This window comes from Eleutherodactylus coqui, chromosome 3, assembly GCF_035609145.1.
Source record: "Eleutherodactylus coqui strain aEleCoq1 chromosome 3, aEleCoq1.hap1, whole genome shotgun sequence".
NCBI classification, from domain to species: domain Eukaryota; kingdom Metazoa; phylum Chordata; class Amphibia; order Anura; family Eleutherodactylidae; genus Eleutherodactylus; species Eleutherodactylus coqui.
The window spans coordinates 42131115-42141214 of NC_089839.1; positions in this window are offsets into that span (position 1 = coordinate 42131115).

Sequence of the window (10100 nt, forward strand, 5' to 3'; positions counted from 1 at the left end):
AACTATTTTTGTAACAACTGACATTAAGTCATTTAAGTCGGTGAATCCTGCCTTGGCACATAAATCTTCTCCCAGCCTCCCCCTCACTTATCTCAGTAATGATGGTCAATTAGAAGTCCATGACACCCCAGAAGAGTAGATTGGATGATGGTTGCTGTGGTTATGTGGTTGCTGGTAATGGCGGTCACAGGGCTCCCAGAGATGCATCCCCCGTTGCTCCCTGCTCCGCCGGCTGGAAGTGAGGTCAAAGATCCCCTAACCGCCTAACCGGATGTCCCAGAACTAGACGCTCTGTGCCGGAGCTCTGTTGTTTTGGCCTACAGACCTCCGGCACAGAGTGTCTACACTACACTACAGCAAATGTTTTATCCTTGGCTACTGCACCTGGCCATGCACGAGCTAAGGATGAAACGTCCTTCTCGGCATGCGGCCCCGTACCTCTCTGTATGTGGCCGTGTGTCATCGAAAATGGTGTTTCATAGGTTTGCCATCTTGGGATTAGATAAACGGTCTTGCTAAATGAGCCCCTAAAAGCGGTTCTACTCTAGGTTTATAAAGAGGCTTTCAGAGGCTCCTTGTGTGTAGTGACCTCTTTTTCCACTTGTGTAGAGTTTGTTGACCACTAGATGCCTCTACGACGCACTCAGATGTCCTCCATGTGCTGTCCTTATTTCATGAATTTGTTGCTAAGAAATAGGCAAAAAAAGAATTGGGCCTGTTTCAGGTTTTTTTTTGCAGACATGAAAAACGGATGGCATGCTGAAGTAAAAATAGACACAAAGACCACTTAGGGATGGTATATAGAGATGAGCGAGCATACTCGATAAGGCAAACTACTTGAGCGAGTAGTGCCTCATTCGAGTACCTGCCCGCTCGTCTCTAAAGATTCGGCTGCCGGCACGTGTGACAGTTGAGTTGCGGCGGTGAGCAGGGGGGAGCGGGGGGAGAGAGGGAGAGAGAGATCTCCCTGCTCTCCCCCGCCGCTCCCCACCCCCTGCCGGCACCAGAATATTTAGAGGCGAGCGGGCAGGTACTCGAATAAGGCACTACTCGCTCGAGTAGTTTGCCTTATCGAGTATGCTCGCTCATCTCTAATGGTATACAGTCTTGTACATGGGTGAAAAAAAACATCCACTTTTTGTGGATGCAACACGGACTAGTTGTGTGTCTTCGCCCTTGTCAGCGCAAAATACTCTCTATTGACAGGAGTTGAAAAATAGGTGCTATGAATCACTTTGGAAATTCAACTTGTTCTGAGAAATGGTGACAATTGTTCCTAGCAAACTAGTAAGGTCAAGACTCCTGCTATTAGTAATTACCTAATACAAAATATCAATCACGCTTAAGGTGTGTGGCGATGAAAGTAAATTACAGGGTGTGTCCAAGTATTTACAGTTTATATGTAGATATCATTTTAATAACAAGTTGAGTCACTTCTCGCAATACAATTATCTAACTAGAATACAGAGGAGCTGCAATCACAAGTTTTTTTATTGTCATATTGTTACTGTCAACAATTGACAAAACTGTCAACAGACAGGGCGTTCAGCTCCTAGAACTCAGATTACTAACTACAGTTGTAAAGATTGCACTTACTAGAAGGCAAAGTACAAAGCATAGCCACCAATGAATGGAGAGCTTTTAACCCTTTGAAATCCAATTTTGGATTCAGGGTTTCCTAGGGGGCTTTCCCTTTCTGCCATTATACAATGACACCATCTGCTGGCTAGAGACAGTACTGCAGTATGTGGCATGCTGGAGAGGCCCCCAACAATAGAGCGGCCAGTAATCTACAGTAAGAATACCCTGCCAGACGTCTTCTGACATCGGAGCTGTGCAGCCTTCAATCAGAATGTCTTCAGATGTCAGACAGTGGGTTGGAAAGGGTTAACTCTGGAACCAACTGAATTATGGATAGAGCCATATTTAACCTGTAACTTATGATCAGTACAAGTAATATTTTTACATATTTGAGCAACTGTTTAATACATGGCCATATTACAGCTCCATACAACCAGTGATAAAAGCACCCATATACTAAAATGAGGCTCTATTGTGCAGTACCTCATTATATCTCATACGTAAACGTTGTGCACACCTTTGTGCTCTTTTTATTTTCTTTTTTAAGATCAATGTGTTTTAGGAAATAAAGACTTTTTTTTGTAAAAAATTTGATTTTTTTTTATTTCTATGCTGGTATTATTTTCCAAGGGACTGCAGACTGGAGGACTGAAATCATAGTAAGTTCTGCTGTTTGGAATAAAACTGATTTTATTCACCCTGGTCTTTAGTGGCAACGTTTCGATTTCCTACTGAAATCTTTGTGGGGCTTGACAAAGTAATTAAGTAAATTAAATCAATTTTATTCCAAACAGCAGTGTGGACACTCCCTCCGTTGCATATTATAATTGAAGTTATCTGTTAGATTTGAGCCCGATCCTAACCTGGCTGGCGTTCTGAACAATGTTACCTGCTCCACCGAAAGACTGGTGTTTTGTGTGAGTGCTGCTGGTCTCATTTACTTTTGACTATCATAGTAAACTGACAGCTTTTCCCCTAGCTGTTCCCCTGTTGTGTATGTACATTCACTGCCTTTCCACTAAGTCGTTACAGAGGGCTATATGACAGTGCCGAGGGTGGTGGAGGAGATCAAGAGGATAAGGAGCAGAGAAAGCTACTATTACAGAGGGCTTTATAAAGGTGGCAGGAATGGTGGAGGAGATCAGGAGGACATAGAGCAAAAAAAGCTACTATTACAGAGGGCTGTAATTCACTGAAGGTGAATTGTATGCTCTTATCAGTAATGACTGGGAACGACCACCAGCTACTCAGAGAGAAGATAAAATATGCAAAATAGCTAGCTGTGTAGTATAGAGTGGGTGCGGTTATGATTCACAGCCTTGGAATACCCAAAAAAATGAATACCAAAACACAACATAGTAACATAGTATGTTAGGCTGAAAGAAGACAATGTCCATCCAGTTAAGCCTTTTTCCACTCCCCCCTTGTTGATCCAGAGGAAGGTAAAAAAAAACAATGAGACAGAAGCCAATTTAGCACATTTGGCGGAAAAATTCCTTCACAACTCCATAATGGCAGTCAGAATAATCCCTGAATCAACGTTTTAAATAGACTAAACAGACTTCGAGAAGACATCATACAATGACTGACAAATGCCAAAACACTTACTAAGAATACCAATATGCATAAGCAGATGGAATAGATAAAGTATGTACGAGGTATTTGTTCGTATTTTGGCCGAGATACTTAAGCTCACGAGCCCACAACAAGGGTTCTCGTTGTCTTGTGAGTCCCTATTCTTACAAAACAACTTAAACTCCAGGCAGTCCAGCCTGCAAGCAGGGTGATCGTTCTAATATGGGCGACCCCACGCTGTAACCTAGGGCCCTGGCTGACCCTTTATGGTAAACAGCATACAAGCAGAACAAGACACTGGTCACACCAACAGACGAGGGAAACTGACAAGGGAATTCTACCCAAAACCTCATGCAAACATGACTACAAACACCAGGGTTCAGAGAGGAATGGGGAGAAGATAAATGACTAGCACCCTCTAGCAAGAGGACCTGATATTTATGTGCAGCAGACTGGTGGTGATTCGCTGACTGGAGCAATACACACCCAGCCAGCTCAATCTTCCCACACCTGTGGAAGTGTGCTCCTGGAAACCCATAGAACTACAGGTCCCAGGAGCACAATGAGACACGTACCTTGCCTGGCTCATGTGGTAAACCTAGTAGTGCAATGCTTCCTAAATATTTACCCAGGTTTACCCAGATTCCACTGATTAGTTAGCATGCTGGCAATCTTTACTCACTCATTTATATCAAAGACCACACCGCCAATGTGCTGTTGCTGCTGCTGCTCATTCTCCTACTTCCCCTCACATGAAAAATATGTCAATATAGAATTACAAAGCTACAGCTCTCATGTTTCCACAAGGAGCACACTCTGTCATCAAGGTGCTATTGCTACTACTACTGGTGGTGGAACTGTTGCTGCTCTCTTCGTGCTTCCACCATGTTTCCTCCTCCTTCTCTCAAAATGAAACTTTTCTAAAGCTCAAGAAACAGCCATAGCTCTACAGCTTTTCCTTGGAGAAGGCCCATGCTTGGCCGTTCTGTTCACCTGGTAGAATTTGTCCGTTATGACATTGCTTTTAGAATAAGTAGCACACCTGCTTGACCACTATACTACTTTACACCATTTTGACCAATTTTTTGTAGGAGCAGATGTGTGACTTCAACTTGGAGGGGCTTTGGCTGCATTGGAGACCTTCTTGAGTACAAATTAATAAGCACAATTTTTACTCCGATTGACTTTAATTGGAGTCGGAATTGACAGTCCTGATTCACAATGATTTTCATGAAACTAATTATTTCACTAATCGCTCATCACTACTGATCGGTGCTCCGAACTCCCTTGAGCAAGAAACTTGAATGCCGGAGATGATTCAATCTAAGTATGAGGCTCTCGAAATTCCTGAAAAGAAAAACTCATTGCAATATAAAAAAAACAGATAGGTGCATCATTTTTTTCTGCAGGGACTTAGTAAGATATGTGTGTATTGATTTTTCATGCACAAAGGTTCCCATAACCTTTAATACTGGTATACAGTGGTGTTTTTTGCAGTCCATACAATATGCTTCGTATGCTGAATTATAGAGATATTCTCCACTTGAAACAACACTTCCAGGAGAGAATATCTCAAAAATAAGGCACTGCATGGAATACCACACAGCTGGACCCTGTAGTATTGAGATGACTCCATATGCTGCTGTACAACCTTTTGCACATGGCTCTTTTAAGCGTACCTGCACTTTTAGTTGACTTTTCAGAATAAGCTGTGATGTGTGTACATGAGTAATAACTCTATTTCTGGCCATTAGGTGACTTGAATGTTTCAACATTTTTACCCCGTGGACTGTGCTTAGAATTTTTGGAGGCTGCTGCCATGATATCTTCTATATACTGTACATGGAAACAACTGTAGATTCTGCTTCCTATCTGTAAAACAGAGAGATAACACAATCATAGAGGACATTAGAGAAGTACTAAGCAGTGTAGATGTGATTTCAGTAGCTGTAAATCACTCACCATTATCTGCAAAAGCCACATCTGTGTGTGTGTGTCTCCCTCCTCCATCCTCAACTCTGCACTCCATAGACCTCTATGGGAAGCATGAGTTATCACCCTCCTCCACTTTCCGTTCTCTTCTATGTTACTAAAGACGAACTCCACTTGACAACAGGCAGTGGAAAGTAAATAAAAGGAATGGAGACCCCTAGTGGCCAGCACTTTTTTGTGATTTTTCAGCACAAATACATCATTTTAGTTAAATAATCTGATATATACTTCTGCTAGTTATCACATTGGCTATCATGTTAACACAAGTTATCTCAACCTGAAGTGACCATTTAACACAGGGCATCTGCAGCATGCCCTTAAAGTAGTTGCACACACTTAACTCCTGCATATGCAAAGAAAGCTACCATGAGAACACAATGAAATATAACATCATGATTTGAGTATTCACCTTAAAAATGTTGTGCAAACAAGGTTCAACTCTTGTCAAAGCTTGCAATAGTATAAAACCTCACTGCCATCACTGCATGGCTGATTGCTGATGGATCGGGTGGGTTCAATATAGAACTAAGTGGAGAATGCTTGCTGACCAGTGCTGAATCACATTGGGATATCAGATGTAAAATTTATATAGTCCCTTTTTTCCACAGTTAGTAGGCTTCAGTTGGACAAGGTGTTCAAGTGCCCTGGACCAGGTTCTTCATCAGGTCAGTAGAGTTGTGGCCAAAAGTTTTGAGACTGACACATATTGTGCTTTTCACAAAGTTTGCTGTTACAATTTTTATAGTGGCAATTTGCATTAATTTTATATTGTTATGAAGATGATCAAATGAATTAAAATAAATTCCAAAGTGATTCCTTGCCATGAAAATTAACTTAATCACAAAACTCTACTTCAAGGAGAGAGGTTTAATTGCTGTGAAGAAGCCTTCAGGGTGCCCAAGAAAGTCCAGTAGGTGCCGGGACCGTCTCCTAAAGAGGATTCAGCTATGGAATCAATTCAGCACCAGTGCAGAGCTTGCTTGAGAATGGCAGCAGGCAGAGGCAAAGGCTTCTGGAGGCAGTCTGGTGTCAAGAAGGGCTGTAAAGAAGAAGCTTCTCTCCAAGAAAACCATTAAGGAGAGACTGACATTCTGCAGGAAGTACAGGGATCGGGTTGCAGAGGACTGGGGTGAAGTTATTTTGTTGGATGAAGCCCCCTTCAGACTATTTGGGACATTTGGAAGAATGACTGTCCAGAGAAGAAAAGGTAAGCGCTACCATGAGTCTATGGCCAGAAAACTCCCCATAGACAGCGTATCTGTCTCTTTTCTTCTTCATCTATACAGAGGATGGTTTCAGCGAGCTGTCGGACATGCACACTACAGATTATTTTTTCAAATGTTTATTTTTTTCTGCATCATCACCAGGCAATCACGCAGAATCAGTGACCTGTCCTCAATGTTAATTGCAGATGGGCTGCGGGTTGGAAGGCTTACATTGACTTCAATGGAAGCCGTCCGCGTGGAATCCGTTCAAAAAAAGAGCATTCTTTGTTTTTTCCTCCACTTGCGGAAACTGCATGCTATGAACGGTATTTGCTGCGGATGCCCACCGTGGATTCTGCAGCAAAAATCTGTTCATGTGCAGACGGCCTAAGGCCGGGCTCACACAAATGGGTCGGATTGTGAAGGTGGGAGGCCCACAGCAGATTCCGGCTATGAGCCCAACCAGTGACCCTGCGTACCTGATTAAACTGTATTGCGACAGCAGCAACTGGCAGGCGGTCATGTGCAGTACAGTTTTATTCTCTTCTTTGTTTGTATTTCCCATGCTGTCGCTTAGCGATGACGCAGGTAACACCATTTATATGCATTTTAATTACATATGGGCTCCATGTTGGATGCCTCCATTGACTTCAATGGAGGTCACCCATGTAGAGTTCACAACAAAATAGAGCCTGTTTTTATCCGCTTGTGGAATACACAATTTGATTCCGTGAGCGTGAAGAAAAAATCGAAACTACATGTCTTTCAGTGCCTGCGTTTTGTCGCAGAAATTCTGCGCAGATTCCGCAATTAAAATCCGTTCGTGTGAGACCACCCTAAAGGCTGGTTTAGACACAACGATTTTTGAGCGATAATCATTGTGTTCTTTTTGTTCAAACATTGAGAGATCACCTTGCGCTCCGAGCGGAGGATGCAGATGACAAGCAGGGTGTCCCTGCTTGTCTTCTGCATCCAGCTGTTCTCTGCTCGGAGCACCCGGCTGTTATACAGCTGGGCGCTCCGAGTGGAGGATGCAGAAGACAAGCGGGGTGTCCAGCTGTTCTCTGCTCGGAGCACCTGCCTGTTATACAGCCGAGCGCCCCGAGCGGGGTATGGAGAACAGAGCTGGACCACTCTGTTCTTCATACCCCGCTTGTCATCAGCAAACAGGATACAGCTGAAACAATAGTATCAGCTGTATCTCGCTGTGAATTCCTGATAACTGATCGCTGATCTTTCCGCATGCTGAAAAATCAGCGATCAGCGATGGCTTAACGAAAACTGCACAATGTCAGTGCATTTAGACACAACAATCATTGCTCAAAAGATGGCTTTCAGTGATTTTTGAGTGAAAATCGTTGTGTCTAAAAGGGCCTTAAGGCTATGTTCACATCTGCATTAGGAACCTCCGTTAAGAGGTTCTGTCACAGATCCGGCACAAAGTGCCAGAAGATAAAGTCCTGCATGAAGGACTTTTTCATCCATTGAACAGAGAGCAAACGGACACCATTATAGTCAATAAGGTCCGTTTGGCACCCTTCGGTTCTATCATAAGACAGACCCATTTTACCAGGGGATACCCCTTACCAGCTGCCATGACCAAGCAGAAAAACGTGACCTCCAACGCAGATGTAAGCGTAGCCTAAAAGATCTAAAAACACTTAAATAGCAAACTTCACGAAAACCCAAATTTGTGCAGGTTCAAAACTTTTGGGCAAGGGGCGTGGCCTGAAGCATGAAGCAGTAGGTTGCATCTGCCATGCGCTCCTGCTGAACTCCGGCTAGCAAGCAGCTGAAACCGCATCCATGGACGCTTACCTTGCACCATGGGACGCATAAGGAAGCCAGGAGATCAGGGGACGCTCAGCGGTGAAGAAACGGGCCCTCTGGACGCATTTATGGATCATCTCCCGCGGCGGCCCGCAGCGCCGGAGGGACCCAAGATGGCGCCACCGCTCAAGAGAGGGGTAGCAGCTTCCTCTCCGCTCGGCGCCGGAGCTTCCATGAAGGCAACCACACAGCCTACTAAGCCCCTGACCACCCGCAGCAGCCCACCGGAGCCCCGGGATCGGAGGCAAACTTCTCCCCAGCCACAGAGGCAGTCCAGATCAGGCAAAAGCCTCCCGCGCCAGGCTCCGCCCACTGCAAGCGGCGCCATTACCAAGAGGCCACACACAACAAGCGGCCCCAGAAGGGAAAGCATGGACCCCCCAGGAACAAAAGATCCCCACAGGGTGAGCACCGCTGCCGCGGTGGCCCCCTGGCCCCCAGACGTACAACACCTGACAACTGCCTGCCTAGATCGGGTGAGTGAAGACCCTGGGATTGAATTGGGGGAGGGGAAGACCTGTCTGCCCCCTATCACAGATACATATGGGAAAGTGACCCACAATAGTCCCTTGTCACCGGCAAGTGGGGAAGGAGAACCCTTCAACGAGTCACAGGACCACACAGACCTAGATGAGACCTCACGCAGTGCCCCCAGAGCCAGCTCCACTTTAACCCCCACAGCGCCTGCAAAGAGCTCCAAACCCAAAAACTAAACAAACACCTTAGGCGCTGCAGCTCCAGATGTCGACGAGGATGACAGTGACACATGGGACTGGAAAGCACATTTAAAAAGCATTCCCACAAGAAGCGAAATAGACGCCCTGCTGACTAAAGCGACAAGTACACAAATGCAAGCAATAGAAATGTTGCAGGCCGAAATAAAGCATATAGGGCACAGAGTCGCTGAATCAGAGGAAACGCAAAACCAAATCTATCTACAGCTTACTGAACACCACCACATCCTTCAAGACCACTCCGTGCAAATAACCAATATACTAACTCAATTGGTCGACATAGAGAATCGCAACAGGAGAAATAATATCCGCATAAGAGGTTTAAGTGAAGAAGTAGAATCAGCTCGACTAGAACAGTGGGCAACGAAGTGCTTCAGCGATATCCTCAACCGCCCTGCAGACAAGCCAGTGTTAATCGACAGGATCCACAGATCTCTAGGCCCTAAAAGCACCGACCCAGCCAGACCCCGCGACGTAGTCTGTAGAGTGCACGTCTACAAAGAAAAAGAGGATTTACTGAGAAAAATTCGCGAGAAAGGCCCATTAACCTACAAGGACACTCCCCTTCTGGTACTACCCGACCTATCAAGGAGAACCCTTCAACTCCGGAAAGCCCTGAGGCCTATTGTTTCGGCACTAAAGGAGAAGAAAATACCATACCAGCTGCAGGCAGGGAAAGATGGGAACACTACTACATTTAGAGGCCTTGGGGATCTTCCGAGATTCATGGCGAAGCTTGAGCTTCCGATGATCGCAATCCCTGACTGGCCTAAAGTTGGCGCTCTGGACCCGCTACCTCCGAGAGAAGAATGGCACCTGGTCGGCTCCGCAGGGAACCGTTAATATTGAAGGGGTTGGACTCCCCCCTTATGTGGCTACACTTTCACCCGGTGTTGGTCGACCACGACTAGCGATATACCTACAGCCGAAGTCTGTGGATGCTTCGAAACACACCCTTTTTGGGGTTCAATACCAGTTGCCGGGGTTTGGGGGGGGCTGAAGCCCGTGTTTCGGTACAGTTCCCCCCCTAACTAGGCCAGCAGCACACGTTGCTGCAACTCAGTATAAGTCTCTTCTCTGTGGCTGGATGCCACGTGATTACTATACTCGGGGGTGGTGTCTTCCCTGGACTAAGACAGCGCCCCAAAATGTTTACAACATTTACTGCACGTTCTATTTCTTC